The 26,975-nt window shown below is 34.5% G+C and overlaps 1 protein-coding gene across 1 annotated transcript in view; it reads left to right on the top strand.

Annotated features, from left to right (window-relative positions):
• The first annotated feature begins 2,277 nt into the window (after positions 1 to 2,277).
• Positions 2,278 to 26,975, top strand: part of LOC106877836 (uncharacterized) — a 205,274-nt gene continuing 180,576 nt past the window's right edge. The window contains exon 1 of the mRNA XM_014926867.3: positions 2,278 to 2,430. The gene's annotated coding sequence lies outside the window, so the exon portion shown is untranslated. The remainder of the gene's footprint in view (positions 2,431 to 26,975) is intronic.

Below are 26,975 nucleotides of genomic sequence, written 5' to 3'. Positions count from 1 at the left end.
CAGAATTGTTAGCATGTTGAGCAAAATATTTAGTGACAATTTCAACTGTATTTATGTACTGAGTTCAAATTCTGCCAAGGTCAACTGTGCCTTTCATCTTTTCATGGTTAATAAAATAAGTACTAGTTGAACATTGGGATCGAGGTAATCAACTTAACTACTCCTGGATAAGAGTATTAAAAAAAAGCTGCATCCCTCTGCCAAGCCATGTTGAGCCAGTGTGACAGAATAGCCTCATCAAACCGGTATGATCTTAAGCTCAAACTCACAGTCTCCACATCAAACTGTGGTTGGTGGAGAGAACATGCTGAGGCCATCTCTTTATTAATCAAATAATCAGCTAACTCTAATACTTGGGTGAACTAACATTCAAGGGACTCATTCTCTTTCTTGGAAGTACAGAAAGGGGCACAGAAAAACATGCTTCTTCCTCTATATGTGTGTGTGTGTGAGTATATATATATATATATATATATATATATATATATATATATATATATATATATATATATATATATATATATAAACGCAGCATAGGTATGCGGTCGAGAAATTTGCTTCCCAACCACAGTTTCAGATTCAGTCTCACTGTGTGGCACCTTAGGCAAATGTCTTCTACAATAGCCCATGGTCGATCAAAGCCTTGTAAGTGGATTTAGTAAACAGAACATAGAAGCTTCTTTTTGTTGTTGTTGTGTGTGTGTGTGTGTGTTCATTTGTGAAAACTACGATTGAATAGCAAACAATCTTCTGTTAACCTCACCAAAGATGGTGTGCGTTCACCACAATAATCATTTCTTGACATTGTCAAAAAGATTACGTGAAAATTAACTTATTCACTGACAGCATCACGCAACAGACACGATAACATAAACGAAGAGAAATCGTGATGTAATTTTGAATCAGCAGTAAATAAGAATTTGACTATTGGTGTTACCGTTATATTTTGTTATACATAGTGTTATTCTTTTAACGGGTGTTCACGGTACCTCGATAGCCAAACCACACCCTACCATTGGATAATGTGCTTCTTGATCCCCTTACACATAGGAAAAAGACGAGATGGTCACAGTTAGAATGCCTTTGATCATGGGTTAATTGAAGAAAGCTGATATAGGATTAAATAACCACAGCAAAATGATGTTTACTAAACAAGGAAAAAATCGCAGTAAATGATTGATTTTTCTTTTGTATTGTTTCAGGTAAGAAATATTTAATAAAATGCGATTCCTCCCCACCACCACATATAAATAACTGCTGTTATATAAATTCTGTTCAGGTCATATCTTATAATTTAATAAGCGACTTAAAATATTGTTTAATTAAAATATTATTTATTGCATTTGGCCATTCCAAGACACTTGTTTGATAGCACCGCATCTATCCCGTTCAACTCTTTATAATAATATCTAAGAAATATACTATGAATCATTTATAGCCATTTAGTTTCCAGCACAACCATCAAAATTATGGTTATTTTGTGATAATTTGCGCTTCCCCTACTAAATGACACATGCTTTTGTGTATGTGTGTTTTGTTTTTTTATCTTTTTGTATACACCACCACTTTCGAACAGTTAGAAGCACCGTCTATGGTCAAATTATCCAAATAAATCTTCAATTCCTAACGCCACTCTGAATGCAAGACACCCTGATTGAGAACAATACTCGATCAGGAATTGAAACCGAAGAGATAAGCATCTAGCAAAAGGTATGTGCGTACTCAGTTTGTCAGGCGCTTGTTTCGTTCTACTTTCTCATACAACAGGAGGGGCGTAAAGATTATAATCATATGTATTATGTTGTGCTGGAAACTAAATGGCTGTAAACGAACGATAATATGTTTCCTAGATATTATTATAAAGAGTTGAACGGGATGGATGCGATGATATCAAACAAATGTCTTGGAATGGCCGGATAATTCTTCTAATGAGCTTGTCAAAGACATTTCAGCGCTAAAACGACATCAGTGCAGAGTAAGACTAAAATACGGATTATGTAACGAATCGAAAACGTTTCATAACTACTATTATTATTATTATTAATATTTAGATGTAAGAACTTTAAAAAATGATAATCATTTTAGCCCTAAGAGTAATTTAAAATTGGAAGAAAAAAAGAAAAAAGAAATCAACTTTATAAATGATATGATTTTTATAAATAATTTACTTCAATGTTTAAGTTCAATGACGAATCAGTACAGCACGTAGCGAAACGAAACATTTTGTATTACGATTTGCTTTTTACATTTACTACTAGAAGCGTCGTCGTTAACGATAAACAGAACTAGTAGAGAGAGTGGAGCGAAAGCTATGAGTAGCCAGCTCCTCTTAACTAGTGCTACAGTTACTTCCACGTTACTATTACATATTGGATTGACATTGTTCCTTCAGCAATAGTATCTGGACTACATACATAAAACATGTGGCTGGTAAGAAATATATTTCGGAGATATTTCTAATTTATGTATATTTTTATTATCTCACATTCAGGTGCGTCGGCGATACATGTTAATTATATTTAGTAATAGAAATTTAATGTGAACGTTGTGTTGTTTATAGTAACATTATATATATATACATACATACATACACACACACACACATATATATATATATATATATAAACACACACACACATATATACATACACACACATATATATACATACATACACACACATATATATACATACATACACACACATATATTTGCATACATACACACGTATATTTACATACACACATTCACACATATATATACACACATACATTGTATAAGTATGTATACACACACACACACACTGGCTAATGTCTTAACCTCCGCATATATATGTACATATATATGCATATACTCATATATATATATATATATATATATATATATATATATATATATATATATATATACACACACACATATACAACTCGGACAAATATATACACACGTATATGAGTGTGTGTAAACACATAAATAATTTAATATGTATGAGCCTAAACATGTTAAAAGTTTTACGATACAAGTTTAGCTGTGTAATTACTTTTCGTTGTGAAGACCTTTATCGGGCGTGATTCGTTTCATATCTATTTCCAAATGGTTAACAACATTTTTGTTACTTAACATGTATATCTTTATATTTCTGTATAGTTTAAAATTTATTTAGAACTTATCGTGGCCCGGTTTCGGCGTGTACACGCATAAAAAGACACTAAAACACTATTAGTTTCTTGCCGAATGGGATTAACTCAATGAATTCATATCCTGATGTAATGTTTCTTTCTCGTCATAATTATTACAGTCTTTCTGCTATGAAGTATCCAAACTATTTTTTGTTTTTGTTTAGACCCAGATTTAAATCGATCTGCTCTTCCACATCCTCTCCAGCTCGGCCGCCTTTCTGTCCTTTTTTTTAAAGTTTCCGAACATTTCAATCTTTCACTGTTGCTTTTTATAATCATCTTAATTCTGATGCTATATCCTTCGAATTTCTTTTGCACCTTCTCGTCTTCTATAGTCAATTCTTCGTACATTTAAGCAGACCATTTCATATTGGCATTTCATTTCAACAATTCGCGCTTTATTTTTGTTTTCCTCTCTAGGATACGGTTCGGCACTTTAGATCTTAAAATATCAATTTTATTTTAAATAGTTCTTGCATTATATATGGTCCTACTGCGCTAAATATTATTCTAGTGCTGTGTGTGTGTGTGTGTGTGTGTGCATGCATATATATATATATACGCGCTCGCGCATACACAAAATCATTCACCATCAACTTTAATAGTTTCACTTGTAAATTATTAACGTGTGTATACACACAAACACTTCTAAGCGTAAATAGCATGTATGCATTCAAATGGTAATGTTTTAGATTCTTGGAGGTGTGAATAACGTACATACAAATATTACACACAAATTTACTCAGAACAATAGAAAAGTAGAGTATATCTCAATCATAATATAAGTTATTCCTAAGTTCACGGTTGGATGGTTGATATATAAAAATTCCCCACTATTAAACAATCTGTGCTTTTCTATCGTGATTACATATGCCTAATTTTTAGTTTTCTTTAATATATATAAAGGATATCGTATATGTATATATCCTTTTGGGACTACTAATTCGCTGTACGTTTCCGACACCTATTGATGGTTTAGAAGGGACCATCGCCATTGTGTGATGAAGCTGTGAAGAGAAGAGATACTGGCAGCCAAACGGGAGGAAAGAACCATGGCACCGACTATAAGCATGCAAGGGAGAAAGGAACTGTTGCTTTGTTCGTTAGCTGTTGGAGCGATCGATCATTACTCATCGATTCTATTTACATTCTTCCAACGGTTTCTTGTTTCTTCCTTCGAAATAGAGCATCTCTACAGACCCTTATTAAAAAGATAATAGAAGTGATGCGAACACGCATGTATAATTATACACACACTCATTCACACGCACGCACACACAGAAATCAATGAGAGTTTATTTGGTCAGAAGATCTTGTAGAAATAGCAACTAAACCTTTTTTTAAAATCACATTTAAGAAGGAAAAAGGTAAAGATATAGAGATATTTTGCGATAATATCTTACATAAATCCTTTCTGAATTGACTGAACGATCTTCTCTCTGTTCGACTTGGGGTTAAGCACACGCGAATTCAAGAGGATAAAGTCATTGCAAACCAATAATAAAACCATTTATTTTATTATTTTTATGTAGTTTAATAAAAATTACATACACATACGTATATATGATTTTTATTAGGATATATATATATATATGTGTGTGTGTGTGTGTGTGTGTATAAAAGAGGAAACTGTGCGTGCGTGTGATTCCAAGTCAACATGTTTTTGAATGGTTAATATGTGCTTTCCGCGATGCAATTGTTATATTTGGCCATATCACGTAATTTATGACTTTAATTAAATAACCTATATATAAAAAAAAATTATTATACCATTATATATAATGGTATAACATATATATATATATAATATACTTCGTTTATGATTCCCTTATCCAGTCTTAAATATGAACTCTGTAAGAATACGATTTTGTTGTTTGGTTTCTTTGGAATTCTTGTTTCCGACAAAATTCTTTTATCCTTTTATTTATTAAACTGATAAATATTATTAAAAAATGTTTATATTTACTACTGTATAACAAACAGCATTCTGGGCAAACTGAATCAGTGACCCGGTTTTATTTACCGTTTCATTTCATGCCCTGCTGTTGGTAAAGGCATAAGCATCACAACCCATCCAAAACCGACAGGTTCTAACCCACCCACCCATATATATATATATATATATATATATATATACATACGTGTGTGTGTGTGTGTGTGCTGCGTATGTTTATGTATATATGGTAGCGGTGTGAACGTAGAGCTCTGAGAATTAAGTCAGCGAACCGGTTTTGTTTGGCAACTGCTGTAGCTGCTTTACTTAATCGTTCATGGGAAACGAATGAACTCCACAACATCTATATTTATTCTTCACCATCTCAACATGACCTTGTGCCTTTGAGAAATATCGCAACATATACAACAATAATGGTATTATTATCAAGTGCCCTGTAACGTCATTCATTGCCTTTTTATTTGTTTGTTTTTCATTCAATAGCAGTGTGTTGCACATTCTTGCATATTCCAACTGGTTTCCCCATTGTTGAATGCTTAGCAAAGTGTTGCATGCTGGCTGCTCGTTTTCGCAGAACTGTAGCAGACTGGCATATTTCGGAAGCCATTTCTCCTAGAGTGTCATTCTTCATCGCTGATCCATCGAATTTTTCATTTGTTTTCCTTCTCTCTCTCTCTCGTCTCTCTCATTCTGTTTGAGACTAATTCTTTGCTGTTGTCTGGTAGAAAACATATACAATAGATGATAGCTTAGATATTAAAAAAAAAAAAAAGATTATGTTGAAAAATTTATGTATTCTGAAATAAATAAATGAGTGGCAGATTTATATATAATTGTAAATCTGGTGGATATTCCGAAGCTGAAAATTGTACATCTGTTTCTAATTACTATTGCTGTATATTTTGTTTCCAAATCAGATGTATGGTTTTCAAATAAGGATTTAGGTTGAAAAATCGTTGAAAATGTTTTTCAAACCATCCATTATTTAGACTCCTTCCTCGTCCTCTCAAATGTATATTACCCTTTCTTTTTTTATTTTTCTTAAGGAATATGATTCTAAGATTTCAAAATTTTTAGAATGTTAATTCATTACTTGAAATTTATGTTCTTATAAATACTGGTTGTTTTTGGTTCAATTCCACTAGGGTGGGGAGAGAAAGCTTTTACGGACTGCTAATGACTGCTTTGTGAGTATATCATACATATTTGTGTGTGGTAGAAGGCCTGAAATTTGAGGGAGAGTGCAAGTCGATTATATCAGCTCTAGAATTTATAACAAATGATGGATCTTTTCTATTATACTATAGTAGAAAGGATTATATATATATATATATATATATATATATATATATCGGTAAAAGAGACCGATACAATAAGTACTAAGATTTTAAAAATAAGTCCTGGGAGTCGATATGGTCGATTAAAACGCTTCAAGGCGGTGCCCCAGCATGGCCGCTATCAAATGACTGAAACCGGTAAAAGATATAGATATATATATAGATATCCATATATTATCTATAAAATTGTATCTTAGTTTAGGATAAACATGAATATTGCTTTCAAATTTTGGCACAAGGCCAGCAACTTCGGGGATGAGTGCTACTTAATTAAATCCATCTCAATGCTCGACTGGTACTTATTTTATCAACCCCCGAAAGAATAAAAGGCTAAGTCGACTTCGGTGGAATTTGAACTCAGAACCTTTAGCACGGACGAAATGCCGCTAATCATTTTGCCCGGCGTGCAAACGATTCTCTCAGCTCACTGTTTTGGGATAAACATTAATATTACAATCTGTTAAATATAATTTTCTTTTTAGTGGGAAAGAAAGAAAACTGACATATCACCTGTTCCTATTTTTCTACAAAATAAACTCTTTCTTCCTCTGTGTGTGTGTGTGTATTTATTCCAAATAAATCTGACAGTAACGTGTATTAGTAGTCTCTGTGTGTAGCATACACACGTTTATAATCATAAACACTAATTGTATTGATTAAAAGACCTAAAATATTAGAAGAATTTATATTAATCATGGTCGTCTTTTGATTAAACCTCATAATTTCTATTGACTGCTTTTTTACATTCCCAAATTCTGGAACGTTGAAAGCTTTTCGCGTTTGAAAAAAGCTGCTATTTATAGAATGTCCACTTGCTGTTGATAACGAAGCAGTGAGGCTGTTTGAATAACCATTCCATTATTGCTCACCGTTACTGTTTGCAAAAAGACTTGCCCTTCTTGGCTCACATGTCTAGCCTGTTAAGAAGGAAGATTATGTTTATCACTAACTTAAAACAAACTATTATCATTCCAGCTTAATACCTGCTTCTCCTAAATAGATCTCTCTCTTATTCAAACAAGTAATTTTTTTAAATAAATAATATTGAATAACAAGCTGTGCTGCCTTTTTCCCATCTCTAATTAGTTCACCCGTAGATTATTGCGATTCTCATGATAAGGTTTAGATAAGTTTTTTTTTCTTCTCATTCTCTCTTGTGAATTATAAAACCAACTTTTGTAGTTTCGTGAGGCAAGCGTTTGGTGTATCAGTTGGTCGTTGTTAGGAATTCTTCGACTTGGTTGGTACCTGTTGCTTGTAAACAGCAATCAAATACCCTGAACTGAATCCATTTTTCTACGATCTAACGAGGAAACTACTAAGCGGTCAACTTGACTTGCTAGAAATAAACAAATCTCCTTCAAATTAAAACATACCGGTATCATTACGGGATCCAATGATATATAAAAGATGGGATTGTTATGGGTGGAACATCTTTGGTGATGGGTATAACTGATGGGGACTGACTTGAAACAAAACATCAAGAGCAATTACTTTTCGGCTATATGGCATCGTCGTCTTAAATTTTTTGAAATTATTTTCTAATCATTTACTGATTGCTTGTAGAATATTTAATCACATGTAGGAACTACTAATTTTGGAAATATTTAAATTAGGAAATGTACTACTTATTAACATTAAGTATTGCATCTCCACTAGTTTTGTTTAAACGTAGACTCCTGTAAAGAATTCACACTTTTCATTCTCATGATATTTTTGATGTTTAAGATTAAGGCTCTTTGTATTTCAAGAAATGTTGGTTTGCAACGACTTGTCCAACAATTGCATCGGACACGTAAATAAGCCCAACAAAATAGTGAAAGCCGCTTTTTATAAACACAGATAATGTTATCAAACGGAAATTATCAAAATCAGGATTCCGATCACGCTCGGGATAGTTATACCCTCCTTTTAATGCCACCAGCTAGTTATTGTTATCTAAAAACAACCCCACCCCCAGCGTGTGATCACATTAAGCGGCTTTGCTTTGTCGAGTGATGCAACCTGATTATTACATGGTCAACTCTATTTCGTTGGACGAGTAAGAAGTTCAATGTGGGAAAGGCTTTTCTGGAGACAAAGGGATATCTAACCACATCTAAGGACTTGATTAAATTATTGTGGGACTTCATTATTGAACAAACACTGACCAGCTTCATTACACGAGATAAATCGGAAATGGACAATCCGAAGCACTCAGACAGCACGTGGCTCATTATGACTTTTTATATGACATACATAATACCGTGATTATGTTAACATTATAGTTTTTTTTTCTTTTCTTTTTTACTTAATTCTGTAGTGATATCTCATTGTTTCTTTCGATTAAGGTTTGGTGGTATTAAAAAATTAAATTCGAGTTATCAACCAGTTTGATCAATCCGATTTGTGATATTCTGTCTTATGACCACTACAGGAAAAAGCTTACTCGTGGCTCTTCGAAAGTCTTTGGCCAGGTTTCGAACTACTGACTTGAATCCAGTTTAAAATTTGCTCAATGAATACATAATACGTGCATGAGGATGACAGCGTACTGCTTGGAAGAAGTATATAATGTTTTAAAATGTTATTTCCTCTTGGAGGTTGTTTAGAATTGCTGATTATTATTAGTAATTAATTGTGTGACCCTGTCAGTCGTTTGTTTGACAAAAAGCCTTCAGAATGTCAAACGTTGCTCTTTTAATGTGCTTTTAACAGCATCTTTTTGTTGACGAGCCAACTACAATCAACACATCTCTCTCCAGATCACACTCTGCCGTCTTAAAGAAAAACAAAAGATTACATTGCTAATGTGGATACACAGTACCCGGAGAAAAAGTTAGATTGTAATGACTTCAATGCTTTTGATATTTTTGGTTATAGGTCTCTTCTATCAGGACACTGACCTGGGGCTAAACATTTTATTCACTTTACTACGCAGCATCAATTGAAATGTGTGCGTAGAGGAGTAAATATTTCCCACTCCTTTTTATACTATGGCTCTGAAACCTACCCTATTTTTTTTAATTCTTAATTTTGACTACATGCTTTAAGAAATAAGAATTCTCTGACATGACTCATTGTTATGTATAAATATATGGGTCATGTAAGTTTTTTTCTATATTAAGCGCAGCAATCGATCTTTTCTCAGATTTCTGATTTGGTGTCTTTCAAGCTTAATTTACTCGTACAAAGGAAGTGAAATTTGCCATTACAATAATTTGCTTTGATAAATTAAAGTAGATCATAATTGAACTTTTCTACATGAGGCATTTTCAGTTTCTAAATCTGTATAGCTATTTGCATTAAAAAGGAGAAATAAACACATTATACTAGGGCAAAGCAATACACTGGCCCCTATAGTATTTATTGACAGTAAGCCAGAGTATACATAGATCATAGTTGGGGCCCTAGACCACGAGGCACCTGGATAGCTGCCCAGCGTGTCCATGACTTAAACAGTACTGGATTAAACACCCGGTAATCAAAACGAAACTGTAGAAATTTTATCATTTGTGTATGATACATTCTAGTTTCCTTGTTGAATTGTCACATATTGTTTTCTTTCATAAGCCATCTGAAAGTTCCTTATCTCGACATATGCCTAGAAATGAAGTTTTGAAAACTCTTACATTAACAGGCATGATTATGAGATTAAGCAAGTTCACTTCATAGCCATGTGATTCCGAGTACGATATCAGTATGTGTCACCTTGAGCAAGTGTTTTCTACCAGAGCCCCGTGTTTACCAATAATGTGTGAACGAAATTCTATGTTTATTGAAAGAAGCTCGTCGTACGTACTTAAGCATGGCCAATTGGTTAAAAAGTTTGCTTCGCAATCACAAGGTCCCGGGTTCGAATCATTATGAGCTTTGGATCTGTTCAAGCCTTGTGATTGAAAATTGGTAGGTGGAAAGTGTTCGGAAACCAGTCAGATGGATTGTACGTGTAATTAAAAAGCCCAGCCTTGTGACGCCGATTCCACCTGGGAATTGCGAAGAATACACGTGTTGTGGAATGTTCAGTCCCACGTTAAATAGCAGGTAGTTCAGCTATTCGAAGTACTGTATATTCATTAACGGATGTCTACCGACCTACTCCCTAGCGATAGATAGACAGATATCGATAGGAAAAATGTAGTTTTTGCATGTTGATGACGAAAATCTTTTTTCTTTTTTTTTTTTTGGTCCTTGAAATTCCACTTTTGCCTTCATTAAATATAGTGAACAAATAATTGACCCATTGGAACCGTTTTGTAGTGAAACCTCTCTCTCGGGCATTCAATCACAAATGATAACGAAGCTGCTAACATCTAGCCTTCGGCTACCTTGGACCCTTCTGTCCATCAACCTGATTGGTTCTTATTTCGCGCGGCAATTGTCCCCATGTTCTGCTTGCTAAGGGGGCATTACATCCAATCGTGGCTTTGGGATAAAGTCACGTGAGATAGAGTTTTTCTGGGTTTCCGGTGAGCCCTTTTTCGCCTATAAATAAGCCCGATCCAACGACGGCAATCGTCTTCAATTTCAGATCTCTCACAGGTCTGGTCGTTGACCACACACATACAGCTACAGCCAGTTCCAGCGCCGACGTCTACACCACCAATGCACTGTCTACCATTGTCGTCGCCAGCAACACCAACATCAACAAGTGCGGTTTTATCTTCACTGTTTGAGTGGATGTTTCCACTCACGATCAACAATCAGAATTAACCAGCTAGAATATACTATACCAGGTAACACATGTCGCAGCATTCGACGCTCAACACACATAGTGTGATACTACAGCTCTGCTCCTTGGCCACAACTTCCTGGTTTTTCTCTATCTCAGTGTTAGAGACCTTTTACAGTCTATGTTACAGACACTCTTTCTATGTTCTGTGTTTCCTCTCATTCACACGCACACTTGTACACACACTATTGTTTATACGACTGTCCGCCACTTCACATTGTTGTATACCTTCTCTTGTACACGAAGGCCTGATTTATCTACTGTGTTAATTTTATATGTCGCATGCACGCGCACACAGACACAAACAGTTACACTTTGTTAATAAACTTACTCTCATTATAAATCATATCGGTTGTCTGTCCTAATCTGTTTCTTTACTGGCACTCGGCTTGTATCTCACGATGAGCCTTCTATCTTATATATCTTGTTTTGTGTTCGACCGTGCGACATGGTAAAAAGGAGCCTTTTCCGTCTACGTCGCCATCTCCTTTGGTTCGCACGGTCGAAGTATTTACAGTTTTAACCAACGACGCTATTGTTCACCAATGGCAATATACATGAAACGAATAACGTAACTCGCTGTGTATTGTACAACTCTTTGTAATCTAGACTAGTTGGTTATATTGCATATTTCTGTTTCCTCGTTCTTCTGTGTTGAGTGAATCTGCTTACATAATAAATAATTAGATAACTGCTGAATTGTATATTAAGAAATCTAGTTGCTGATATGGTGATCTACAGGTTTGCTAACTAGTTGTTATTTCATTAAATTCTCTTAGGAATAAAAACACCTGCAATATATATATATATATATATATATATATATATATACACACACACACACACACACACACACACACATGTATCTATGTTTGTGAGTATGCGTTTCTTTGTTCTGATCTACTTGCATAATTAATCGGTGTTTTTTCCCCACTTTCTACTTGAGCAACATTTGGAACCTCCCCAAATGTTTACAGTTCTGGCTTGGGTTTATATCAAGCAAAACTGGACCAAAACAATGGGTTTATTGTGGAAATACCTTTCCAGTATTAATTGCTTTGTGTGCATGGTGAAGGCGAATGTAAAATGTGAAGTCAATGACAGGATACTTATTAATATATAAATATTTGAAGGTCAAGTAGCTGAGAATGGAGAGCTCTAAAAATTTACTTACTATATTTGCTTTTTAGTTCAAACCCTATGCAGGTCAACTTTGCTTCTCATCATCTTTCCAATGATAATAATACTGGTTTTAACTAAGAACTTATATTTATGAAGGAAATTGTTAGTTGCTGTGACAAGAGCAACATTTTATTTTTTTAATCTGGGTTTCTTAGTTTTGGATTTATATACATTGTAGAGAATCCACTTTATGAAATAAATTCAAATGATTAAAGCTCCATCTTAGGAAAATTTGCCTTAATTAAAATCAAAAGAAATCAATTTATTTAGGATAGAAATAGGACAGAATTGTTAGCATCCAGGCAAAATGCTTAGCAGTATTTCCTCCCTCCTTATTTTCCAAGTTCACATTCCACCGAGGTCGATTTTGCTTTCCTTCCTTTTGGGATCAATACCAGTTGAGTACTGGGGTCAATGTAATTGGCTTAACTACTTCTGAGTAAGAGTATAAAAAAACTGCACCCCTCTGCCAAGCCAGTGTTAACAGAATAAGTTCATCAAACCAGTATGATCTCAAGCTCAAATTCACAACCTCCACATCAGGCCAAGGTTGCTGGAGAGAACATACTGAGGCCTTCGTTCTGCAGTGGACTGAACATAGGCAGTCAATCCAATCCAATCCAGGATAGAAATAATAGTTTCCAACAACTCTGAAAGAAAGGGGATGAGTTGATACTATCAGCCCCAATACTTGTATTATATTTTTATCGACCTGAAAGGTTGGATGAAAGATAAAGTTAACCTCTGCAGGATTTGAAGAACCCAAACAAATACTAGAGAGCATTTTTTCCTTGACACTACCATCTTTCTCTTTCTTTAATATAATAGACTTAACCCTTTCGTTACTGTATTTATTTCGAGATGCTCTGTGTTTCTTGCAATTAATTTTAAATATAAGAAAGAATTTAGTAAAATAACTTAGTTATCATTAAGCTAGTGTTAGGAGCATAAATTGTGATTAAGGTTTGGTGGAAGATTTTAATTCAAAACTTATGAAAACAAGACACTTGTACTACAGAGCCAGAGTCGGTTTCAGCTGGGTTCGTAACGAAAGGGTTAACCCTTTCGTTACTATATTTCTGGCCAAAATACACCCCTCATGAGTTTCAATTAAATTCTAAAATAATCATGAATTTAGACTAGTCTCATTAAACACCTGTAACTTTTTTATTTATCAACATATTAATGTGATATTTGGAACATAATTAAAGAAAGGGTTCTTAATCAATTCTATTGCATAAGTTTTGTCTCACAGTTCTCCACGTACTGGGGGGGGGGGGGGGTACTGCTAGTGTCTCTCACATGTAAATATTGGTTCAGCTTCACGAATCGTACTCGTTCATAATACTGGAAATATATTCATCGCCAAAAGGTTCCTGATCGCTCCAGTAATTTGTTATTCTGTGTAACTGTCTAATATCCATGATAATATTTATGGCAAAAAATGCCCGTATTTCATCTACAGTTACAGGAAACCGCAAGCTATCTTTTTTTCCCCGGTTTGTTTACATTCTTCGTAACGGTTTGTTTCCTCAGTAATCAGTTGAAACAAGCATGAAAAGGAAGTCTAAAGGTTTCGCTTCCTGAGAAAGACTATGGCTAGACCCTGTTTCCTCACAAAAATTGTTAATAAAAACGTTTGTTTTAATTTTTACTCCATTCTGGTGTAAAAATCATCCTCGCTGTCACCGTCGCCGCTTTCAGAATCGCTGATTTCGGTTTCGGATCCAGAAATATCCGATTCATTATCGCTCACCACGTGCTTTTGTAGCTCATTCATTCTTTTCTTCGATATCTCCATATCTTCTGCTGAAAAACCTTCAAATTCGGAATCACTGCTTGATAGCATGAAACTCCTCTCCATCTTCAAAGTTGAAAAAAATCAACGCCGCAAAAAATGTGGAAAGAAATCTTCCAAAATTCACTGAGTTCAAATATCAGGCCAAACAATGTGGGAGACAATAACTCAACTGTTTGCAAAGTGAAATCAGGTGTTTTAACGACTGTATTAACGAGATTTGGGTTCAAATATACATTTAAATAACAATGGGTATGCTCGGCCGGCTACGGCCGGGTTAGTCTTATGAACCAAAAAATTTTTGGGCCGGGTTAGTAACGAAAGGGTTAATGTGAATTTTTGAAAATTCACACGAATATTTGAATTAGGTTTGCCATATAAAAGCAAATTCAATCCTCTTTTTTAAATCATTTATTCATTTATTTGGGAGATTCCATTTAGCTTCTCTGTTTGCTATTTATTAGTAAAAGGAAACTAATGAGATAACGTTTCCATTGTAGTTGCTTGAAATGCATAAAATATATGGAATCATAGATAATATCTAACTGTGGTTACAAGATAAATGGTGGGTCTGTTTGCATCTAATTTTAGGCCAAGTAGTTCAAAGATGAATATCTTTCTTGATTATCCTCATTTAATGATGAAAATGTTTATTATAAAATTGATAGCCTATGGATGAGAGCCCTAATAGTGTGCTGGACTGATAACTAAGGGAGTACATGGTTCACATCACATAACTATTGCTGTTCTTGGAACTGAGCCAAGATTGAAGAGGATATAGCAAGATTATTATCAAGTCAGCAAGCTGAAGGCAGAGGGCTGGCAGAAGCATTAGTACGCTGGGCGAAATGCTTAGTGGTATTTCGTCTGTCTTCACATTCTCAGTTCAAATTCTGCCGAGGTCGACTTTGCCTTTCATCCTTTCAGAGTCAATAAATTAAGTACCAGTTGTGTACTGGGGTTGATCTAATCAACTGGACCCTTCCCCCCAAATTTCAGGCCTTGTGCCTAAAGTAGAAAGGATTATTAAATCAGCAAGCTGGCAGAATTGTTGGTACATCAGGCAAAATGCTTAGTGAAATTTTGTCTGTCCTTACGTCTGTCTTGCTCTTAATTCCTTTAGGTTCAATAAAATTAGTACCAGTTGAGCACTATGATTGATGTAATCAATTATCCCCTTCCACTAAAATCACTGACCTTGTGCCAAGATTTGAAACTTATTATTAACCCTTTTGTTACCATATTTCTGTCACTCTGTTTCTTTCAATTAATTTTAAATATAACAAAGAATTTAGCAAAATAACTTAGTTGTCATTAAGCTAGTGTTAAGAACATAAATTGTGACTAAGGTTTGGTGGAAGATTTTAATTCAGAACTTATGAAAACAAGACATTTGTACTACAGAGCCAGATGTGGTTTCAGCAGGGTTGGTATCAAAAGGGTTAAGGCAGTAAACTGAGAGAATTGTTAGCACACTAGGCAAAATGCTTAGACATATTGTTTGTCTTTACATTCTGAGTTCAAATTCTGCCATGTTGACTTTGCCTTTCATCCTTTTGGAGTTGATTAAAATAACTACTAGGTGAGCACTAGGGTCGATGTAATTGATTTATCCCTCCCCCCAAATTGCTGGCCTTGTGCCAACATTTGAAACAATTATTATTATTCTGTTAGGTGTCTATGTTGAGTTTAAATTTTCTCCTATCAATGCCACTTGGAGTTAAGCTCTGCCAGAATCACTAACTTTAGATGCACTACAGAAAGTCCTCCATTAGTTCCATTATAAATTAGTTTCAAGTAGATGTTCCCACTGAAATTGTGGAAAGCTCTATTTCAATTGATATAGTCTTCTTACTATCATCTCCATGGTAGTGCTGAGAACTGACTCTTTGCATGTGTCACATTTCTAGAATAACATCTGTTCATCCCTCTTGTTCTTTAAATTAAATTACATCTCAGTGGCTTAACAAGAGAAGTTTTTTTTTTTTTTCAACTAAATATGGCAAAGATATTAATCTCAACAAAACTTTATTACTTTTTCATGGTTTTTGTTTTTTTTTAAATTCAATATTTCATTATTCGGATTTACATGCGAGGCATTGTTTCAATCTAGTTTAACTAAAATCTGATATCAGAAGTTCAATGGGCCTTTCTCAAATACAATATCATCAATTTAGAATGGAAGTAAATATTACTATTAACCCTTTAGCATTCACACCAGCCATATCTAGCCCAAATATTCTGCCTGTTTTATGGTCAAGCTAGCCAGATCCAGCCTCTTGCATCTACCCTACAATGTCATTCTAAAAATAAACTGTCCACCATCAAATTCTTAAAGATATGATATAATGCATGATTAATTCAAAACAATGTGAATAAATAAATATTACTATTGACAGTAATCTGAATGCTAAAGGGTTAAAGGCTTATCTTCCAGTAATTCATATATACTTTGAAAAGCTTTCATTTGATTATGGTATTTACTATTTCTTGAAAAGGAGCCATCAATAACATTTGCTCTTAGATTTAAGTTGAAAATATTTAAGGAATTTTAGACAACTTTGGGACACTTTCTTTTATATATGGCGAACAGAGTATACATGGTGTGTATGTTTAGAAGTATGATGCTGTAGATGCAGTATTGTAATAAAAATATAAGCACTAAAGACAAAAATTGCTACAGTTGCAACAGTATGGTCTGATGGATGTTCAGTGTTGGCTTGATTACATAGGAATGAGTTGAGTATGTCAAGAATATTGTGTACACACGTGCATGTGTATTGGTCTTAGGTTCATTCCCTCATTAGTATATATAGATCAGTCCTTTTAATTTGGATATGTTCATATAGTTTGAGCAATTTTACTGCTGGGTAGTCTCTCTAAGTAACTAACTGTAAAGTGGGTGTGGTATTATCTATTTTCTGTTAGGTAGCTTGAGGTAGTCTGTACAATAAATATAATGTGAAGACAGTAGAAAAGTTGCTGCTTAGCTTCAGTTGGCATTAAGCAGTTGAGATCTTCTACTTGGTATGATCATCTGTTGCAGGTATCTTTCTAGAATGATGTACTGTAAGGGTTCTCAAACCAGGGCATGTAACAGAAATTGCATGGTTATGTAATGTTTGTAAAAGCATTGGGATTTTGAGGTGATCATTTTACCAGCAGAACACAACTGTGTGTCTAGAAAATGATGTGAAGAGCCTTTTGCTATTTTCTTCCGCTTATTGTTATGCACAAATGTTTTCAGCAATGTTTATAACCAAAAACAAATTTCTAGCCAAGGTGTTTGTGTCCCTCTGAAACTGTACTGAGAACTGAGTTCATTACATTCATTAAAATGTGAATGTAGATGAGACAGAAACTTTGGCTAGAAACAACAGTCAAAAAAAAAATTCATTACATTCATTAAAAATGTAACATTAAATTAAGCTTTTTTTAACTGACACACAAAGCCAGATATTGATGAGTAAGAAACTTACTAACAACCCTAGACCTTTACTGATACCATATTTTATTGACCCCCGAAAGACAAAAGTCACAGTTGATCATAATGTAACTTGGACCCTTTACATTAGATTACATTAACCCTTTAGCATTTTAACTGGCTATATTCAGCCCAGAATATTCTACTTGTTTTATGATCTTGTCTCTCACACCTACTCTACAATGTTGTTCTAAATATATAAAAATCACATCACTGAAACCTTGAAACTACAAGACAATGCATGTTCAATCAAAAACCATGAAAATAAATAAATAAACATTACATTTGATAAAGAAATCTGAATGCCAAAGGATTAATAAATATCACGTCTGTTCTCTGATACCCAACCATTTTACACACAATTCTTCACACGGCATTAGCCAACACTGACAGACATGATGAAGAAGAATACAGGGAGACAAACGTTTAAGAACCCTTGATCTAGTGTCTACCCTTCAAGAATACAGAATTAAGTGTACTACTAAAGTATATTGAGTCTTTTCATTTCTGTCATCAGCTTGTGTCATAACAAATTGGTTGTAATAGGATTTGATCTCTTAATATTGTAGCTAGGAGGCACAATGGCCCAGTGGTTAGGGCAGCGGATTCGCAGTCATAGGATCGCGATTTCGATTCCCAGACCGGGTGTTGTGAGTGTTTATTGAGCGGAAACACCTAAAGCTCCACGAGGCTCCGGCAGGGGATGGTGGCGAACCCTGCTGTACTCTTTCACCACAACTTTCTCTCACTCTTACTTCCTGTTTCTGTTGTGCCTGTAATTCAAAGGGTCAGCCTTGTCACGCTGAATATCCCCGAGAACTACGTTAAGGGTACACGTGTCTGTGGATTGCTCAACCGCTTGCACGTTAATTTCACGAGCAGGCTGTTCCATTGATTGGATCAACTGGAACCCTCTACGTCGTAAGCGACGGAGTGCCAACAACAACAACATTGTAGCTAATAATCTGGAACATTAAACTTAGACATGCTGTCTTCTGTTACTGAATGTTCTGTGTCAGCTATAATGAAGCCAGCATGTGTCACATGCTTTTTATTGATTGCTGACTAAGTGACCTATAAACAGAATATACAAGACATTACTACTTACTATACTGTGTGACTTTTTATGTATTTATTACTCAAGCATATTGTTGATTATCCTCCAGATCAGATTGAGCAGACCTATGATCAAAGAAATTCAATCTATGACAATCTCATCTTTTTCTCTCTCCCACCCCCGTAGTAGTATACCATGAAGTATATTAGCCAGTGGTGGCTCATGTATCGGAACTGCGGAACCACCTATTTCCTCTTGATATTATCGATAACATTCAGTATTATGGGTTCCTTTTTTCTTTAATTCTTTCTTTATACTTGTACATTATATAATCCTTAAGCTTAATGTCAGTAGCCATCCCCTAGTTTATAAGAAAAATACAAAAATTCTTGTATAGAACTGTGCGCTTCACAATTCCAGCGATGCACTGTTTGGCTGTTGTGCACATGCTCACATGTTGAGATAGGAAGCTTCACACTAGGGAGAGAGAGAGAGCACTTTGTGAACAACAGTGCTGGGTGGAAGTTAGTGTTTCTTTTTGACTCTGCGCGTGTTGTGCTTAACATGTTTATAGTCTTGAACATGGTAAAGTGTAGGATTAAATTATTATCCTGCTTCAAGCTTCAGTGTTGCTGCCAGGATTTGAAAAATCAGGCGCACCCCCCCCCCCCTTTATTTTGTGATTATGGGGGGATTTTTGAAAATAGGGGGGAATTTGCAGCAGTGTTCAGTGAACAAATTAAACACACTACCCAGCAGTGGCTAAAATGCGAACCGATCAAGTTTATGTATAAATATTCTTTTTATATGTTTGTTTCCTTTTACACAATAAAACAATGGCTAAAAATTTTCTGAAGCAGCAACACCACTAATTTTATCTACAAGCTGCCACAGACATTAGCTGATATCTTTTTTTTTTTAGCTATTTTTAAAAAGCTTTTGGAAGGAATTTAATAATTTATATTTTTGTTAAATTTTCTACTATTCAAACTCAGGCTATAGGGGGGAAAAAATATCTAAGTTCTTTTGTTTCAGAAGAAATTATGGATCTTTTTTAAAACGGGGGCCACATTTTTCATTAACGAAACACTTTGAAACTTGGAACACTGGTAGAATGTGTCATATAAAACATCTTTTTCTCTTAGTCTTCTTAAAAAAAAAAGAAATCCATAAATTATTCTATGTTAAAGTTGTCGTATTTCTGTAATTTCAACCAATCACTGACGTCCATTCAGCTGATATACATTAAGCGCCGACTACATAAACAAACGATTCTGAAACAATTAACCCTAACCCTAACCCTAGGGTTAGGGTTAGGGTTAAAGCAAATTTAAAATGAAAAAAGCAAATAAAACGAAGAATCGTTTGTTTATGTAGTCGGCACTTAATGTATATCGGCTGAATGGACGTCAGTGATTGGTTGAAATTATCGAAATAAGACAATTTTTTACATGAAAGAAATTCGAATACAAAAATATTTTTCTGTTCTATAACACAAAATAGATAAGTATACGAAGTTTGAAAGTCTTTCGGTACCAAAAACACTACGTAAAACATTAATGAAAAATGTGGCCCCCGTTTTAAAAAAGATCCGAAATTATTTCTCTTTGCTTGTGGTGAGATATGAATGCAAAGTCTTTTGTTTAAGAAACCAAAACCTTACCTATTTGGTCAATATGATGACTCTTATGAACAAGGAAGACCATACAAAAAGACACCCCTTTTAACCATCACATAAGTACCAACAACTAGTTTCAATTAAATCAATTATAATTTACTAATTGTCATTCAGATATGTTGATAATGGTTTGAAAACAAACTTGTTTACATCTATCACTTGACCTAAGAGAAATGCAACAACTTTTGAGTTGAAGGCATTTTTGTAAGTGGCCACTCAAAATGCTAGAAGTAGCAGTCAAATATCCCTTAAATCAAATCCTCACCATGTTGAATAATGAAACATAATGAAGCATGGGGCCTTGGGTGCCTTTAAAGGAGTTGACTCTCTTGTAAATATATGGACCAGGTCTCTGGTTTTAGAATACCTTCTTTTCTGAAACCTCTCTTGATTAAAAAGCAAGAAAATAATACCACTAAAATGATGGGAAATTCACCTCCAGTAGTCTACACTGCTTCTTGGCAATAGAACTTTTTACCCAAAACTTTACATTAAAGAATAGCTTGTTTGTTAATTTACATTTTTGTTGAATTCAAAATTTTGTGAAGAAATAAAGACGAACATTTTTTTAAAATATGCAGTTTGAATTTAATATAGTTTAACTTTTGTTTACATTTGCAATACTTTAAAAAATGACATTGATGATGTATTTAAAACTGTTTCTTATCGAATAGAATGATAGATCTTTAAGTGACTATTGAAAGGACAGTAACATTCTTCTGCTACATCTTTGGTGGTACGTAATTATTGTTTAACCCCCAAGTCAGCTCTGATTGAGCTATGATGAAAGGCATTCTAGCTATAGCCATCCTGTCTGTTTTGCATATGTTCATCCTTTGAGATGGTATGGTGTGATTTAAGGAAAATTTGACTGTTATTTCTAGCATGTTGAGCAACCATATTCATGCTCCTACTGCTTCTGCAGTCACAAAGAGGAAAGGAGCTTGGTTATCTCTCTGAAGAAGGATTCCTGCTGCTGTTGTACAAAGTTTGATAGGTTTTCATATATAACATTCATAACTGTGATACCCTAATTCAACAGGAAATGTAACTTGATCTTTCTGTTGATCCTATCAAATGTCTTGAAGAAATCAACAAATAGAATTGAATTTTGTCTGAAAATTCTGAGCTCTTCTGTGATTCTTCTAAGGACAATAATTTGCATCAGTGTTGATCTATTTTAGTGAAAACCATTTTGGTTCTGTCACACCTAACCTACATTGACATTCTAAAAATAAACAATCACATCGTTGAAACCTCAAAGCTGTAAGATAATGCATGATTAATTCAAAACAATTTGAGTGAAAAAGTATTACATTTAACAGAGTAATCTGAACATTAAAGGGTTAAGGAAGAATAAGGAGCATAGAAATGTAGATCTTTTGGTATTGGGTGTAATTTCTATGTAGTTCTGAAGCAGGTGAAGGTTACCTTTCTTTGGCAGTAGAAATATCAAGCTTGACTTAGTCTAAACAAAGCAATGTTGCAAAAACCAATGACAAGTTGATTCTAGGTCATGTGCACCTGAAAGCATGTGGAAGATGGAAATAAAATGTAGGAAATGGAAGTGAAGAACATGTGGTGCAGTTAATAAAATCATAACATCCTTGCTTGTTTAAGATTTTTGTTTTTTTCTATACTGACATAGGTTTCATGTTTCTGCAAATTTGGAGTTTTTGCATTAATGATAAACAACCTTCATAACAACAACCATGATAAGAAATTGATACTTCTGCCAAGTAATTAAAGCAAATACAAGTACTGTGCTTTTCATTAAAACATTTGAATAAATGAGGAAGATTTTTTTTATGGTTTCTTGGCATGCCAGAAATAGCAATCAGATTTCTCTAACTTACAGCTTTTTACTATGTTGCAAAAGGATACAGTGGACGATGTAGTCCCAAATATAGAAAAAGACAGGATGGTCGATCAATTTGAGCAGGTCTGTGATCAATTAGGACTGACCAGGGCTAAACAACAATACATCATAGAACATGTAATAAAACCATGACAGCAATCAAATTCCTTTACTACTCAACCACTGCATCACCATCGTTGTCATCGTCATCATCTGGACATTATTGTTTCAAGTCCTAAGATTCATAGGATTGGTTACTCAGTTTCCATGCTGTATAAATAACTGAGATCACAACATTCTCCCTGAACTGGATGCAGATATGTCATAGGGTTTCTCATTTACTGCTGAATGAACTGGATCAACGTTGAAATGAATTGTTTTTGCTGAAGAACACAATGCACTGTTCAGTCTGGAAATTGAAACTATAATCTTGTGATCGTGAATGTAACACTCTAACCATTATGCCACATGCCCTTACTACCACTACTACTATTTAACATAGATGTATTGAGTCTAATTGACTCTTTCAGATTGCGTATAGAGGTTACTGAGTTTATAGCACCTATTAAAAATGTGCAATTAATGCTGAATCTAAAATGGGATGAGGATTGTTGTTCAACCCCAGCTTGACTCCAATCAAGCAGACCTATGAACTGAGCAAATGTATTCCAGTTATGACCACCCTATCTTTATAGGGGTATTTCTAGGACTTGATTAGCCAATGTGTTCTTTCCTTATCCTTTTAGTTACTAGATTTCTGTTGAAATACACTAATGTTGTTTCAATTAATTTTGCAAATGAAGGTAATGAAATAACTTTGCCATTAAACTGGTGTTTAGAACATCAATTAACATGAAATTTTTGGTGGGAGGTTTTAATTTAGGTCATTTTGAAATAAGAATTCTGTATCTTAGAACCAGTGGCAGTTTCTGGTCGGTTGGTATCAAAAGCATTAAAAAACTAGGGTGTAATTTGAGATTTGGTTGCTATTTCTAGCAAGTTATGTGACCTTGTAAGAGCTCCCCAGTTGGTTTAAAATGCTATGTGGGGTTATTTGACATTGACAGGATGAGTTCCAGACAACATAGGTTGTTGAAGTGCTATCAGAACTTACTACATTTTGTAATATGATAATGAATAATTCATTGAGTTAAATAATTATTTTTTGTAGTTTTTTTTTATTTGTTATACTATTTAGTGATTGTTGTTGTTGTATTGCTTCATATCAGTCAAAATCAAACCTATGAACAATAAAAGGATGGCAATCCCATCCTTTCATTTTATTTTCTTTAATGCTGATATTGGTGTATCTAAGGCCAAGATTGCTCCAATTAAATGGCAAATAATTAGTAATCTGACATTTTGCTGATTGATCAATATTCATTTTTGGGTCAGTTCATTGGTTTTGATAACTTGTTATTCATGTCTTTTTTTGTTATTATTGAAAGACATGTATACTGGAACAAGAAAAACACGGGCAATAGAAATTCAGAAAATATTGAATTCAACAACTAGACTCCTAGGTGTAGGAGTGGCTGTGTGGCAAGTAGCTTACTAACAAACCACATGGTTCTGGGTTCATTCCCACTGCATGGCACCTTGGGCAAGTGTCTTCTACTATAGCCTCGGGCCGACCAAAGCCTTGTGAGTGGATTTGGTAGACGGAAACTGAAAGAAGCCCGTCGTATATATGTATATATATGTGTGTGTTTGTGTATCTGTATTTGTCTTCCCAACAGCGCTTGACAACCAATGCTGGTGTGTTTACGTCCCCATAACTTAGCGGTTTGGCAAAAGAGACTGATAGAATAAGTACTAGGCTTACAAAGAATAAGTCCTGGGGTCGATTTGCTCAACTAAAGCCAGTGCTCCAGCATGGCCACAGTCAAATGACTGAAACAAGTAAAACTAAAAATACATATCATTTCCCAGGATGCTTAACGTCAGCCCACCTCTCAAATTACACCCTACTTTCCTAAAATTTTTGATACCAATCCTATTCATAGTACTTGAATGTGCTGGTCTATGTAACTGGAAACTACTGAGGATTGCCTTGAGTAGCGTAACTCTTTGTATGTAAAAAGGTGTCAAAATAATAAAGATGCTGTCCTATCCTCCTGAGAAAATATGTGTTTAATTGACCTTTTAAAAAGGAAGTAATTTAAGAAATGCAAAAGATTATTTAAAGGTATTCAAAAGTTTTCCATTAATAACGGTTTTAAATTTTGGCACAAGGGCCAGCAGTTTTTGTGGGGGAGTGGAAATAAGTTATGTTGAAACCTTTCCCTCTGTACTTGGTTGGTACTTATTTTACCAACTCTGAAAGGATGAAAGGTAAAATCAACTTCTGCAGAATTTGAACTCAGAATGTAAAGATGGATGAAATGCTACTTAGCGTTTTGTTTGGTGCGCTAAAAACTCTACCAGCTTACTGCTTTAAATTTTCTATGAATAATGACCCCCTCAATATATTAACCTTCTCAAACAAACAATAAAATTTAGTGATTTAAATTTGGGAAGTCTTTAGTGAATTCACTAAAGTGATGAGTTTTGTCACAAGTCACACCATGGATCTTGAGTACAAGAGAAAGAACAGGTTCAGTTTAGATAGCTGATAACTAATAATGTTTATAACCATATTAAATGTTGTCTTCTATGCAGGTTTAATTAATTTGAATATTTAAAAAAAATGTTTACTGTTGACTTTATGCTAGTATAATTGTCCAGACTGCATGTTCATGTTACAATCACACATTAAACATTGTATACGCTCAGACATGACTTTGGCTAAAAAGCTTGCTTCTCAACTACATGGTTCCAGGTTTAGTCCTACTGCATGAAACTTCCGGGTTCAGTCCCACTGCATGGCACCTTGGGCAAGTGTCTTCTACTATAGCCTCGGGCTAACCAAAGCCTTGTGAGTGGATTTGGTAGACGGAAACTGAAAGAAGCCCGTCGTATATATATATATATATATATATATATATATATATATATATATATATATGTATGTATGTGGGTCTGTGTTTGTCCCCCCCCCCCCCAATATCACTTGACAACCGATGCTGGTGTGTTTATGTCCCCGTAACTTAGCGGTTCAGCAAAAGAGACCGATAGAATAAGTACTAGGCTTACAAAGAATAAGTCCTGGGGTCGATTTGCTCGACTAAAGGCGGAGCTCCAGCATGGCCACAGTCAAATGACTGAAACAAGTAAAAGAGTAAAAAGAGTATAAGAACAAGTAGCAAAAATAATTTCATATCTTGTTTCCTACAACACCGCAATGTGTTTTTGACACCTTAGTAGAAAATTACTATGATGAACTAGCAGTACATGAAATGAAGTGAAAAAACAATTGTGTAGTCTCATCCATTATATTTGTCACTTACCTACCAATTATATTATCTGTGTAGTGTGTGAATAGTTGTAAAAATAAAATATAGTTATCTAAAATCCAACAATAAGTTTTACAAGATCTCTCTCTCTCCCTCCTAATATAGTAGTGTGTTGCTGATAGGTAAACCTATCAACCAGTCTGTGTGTTTGTGCATGTATGTATACTGTTTCCACCCACTTTTTTGTTGCTTGAATCTTAATGTCCTCATTTTGCACATTCAGTTCTCTGCAGCATGTGAGAGATACTTCCAATTCCACTCAGGTTTCAACAGATTTTCTAATTGAAGTAATTGATATTTCATGAAGTAATGAATTAATCAAAATTTAGTTTAAAAACAAAAACCTGTGTTTTTTTGGCTGGTTTTTAAGAAAATGAAAAATATTATTGGTGCAGGTATGATGGTTTTGGTTTCAGTCTCACTGTGTGGCACCTTGGGCAGGAGTCTTCAACTATAGCTCTAGGCCAGTAGTTCCCAGCCAGGGTCCATACGACCCCTGTGGGGATCCACATAAGATTTTGTCAGAGTTTATGTTCAATGATTTGGTCATACAATGCACAGTAGTTTAACAATTTAAAAAAAATACAATTGTCAGAATTTATGTTCAATAAATTGATCATAGAATACACAGTTTTTTTTAAATACAATTCCTAATGATATATAATTGCAAAAATATATAATAAGAATTTTTTAAACATCAAATGGCTATGAGGGTCTACCAGAATAAAATAGGAACCAGAGAGGTCCATAGATAAAAAAATGGTTGAAAACCAATACTTTAGGTCAGGCCAACTAATGCCTTGAGAGTGTATTCAGTAAATGGAAACAGTAAGAAACTTGCTCTGTGTGTGTGTGTGTAGGCAAATGTACAAGAAATGTTGATATTCCATGCTTGTCACTACTTGAGTTAAATGGTGCTTTTGATTTTCTTTATTGTTGTTATGACTGGTTACTCAGCACTTCGAAAGATCTCTGAAATTAAATTTTAAAAACCTTTTCCTTGAAAAACATGGGCTGCTGGGAGGAAAAGCATCCAGCATTAAAATCTTAATTGAAATATGTTTCCAACCAACCTACACTAGAATGGTAAGAAAAAAATGGTCATTAAATAAACAAACGATATTAGCATGGGTTAATTCAGTATTCCTCAAGGATAGAGTACTTTGAGGATTGAGAAGTGGGCAAACAAATTGCTATATTCAATATTATGGCTATATATATATATGAAGATTGCATGAAAGTAAAAGATGTGTTATAAAATGCTATCACGTTGAGGACCACCTGGTTAATTAGTTCCCCAAATGAAGACTTCGTTTTTCTGATATGTTGTTTCACTCCAAGAGA

Source organism: Octopus bimaculoides, chromosome 3, assembly GCF_046866305.1.
Source record: "Octopus bimaculoides isolate indiv1 chromosome 3, ASM4686630v1, whole genome shotgun sequence".
NCBI lineage: Eukaryota > Metazoa > Mollusca > Cephalopoda > Octopoda > Octopodidae > Octopus > Octopus bimaculoides.
Note: the sequence above shows the minus strand (reverse complement) of the source record. Positions and strands in the feature narration are given on the sequence as shown.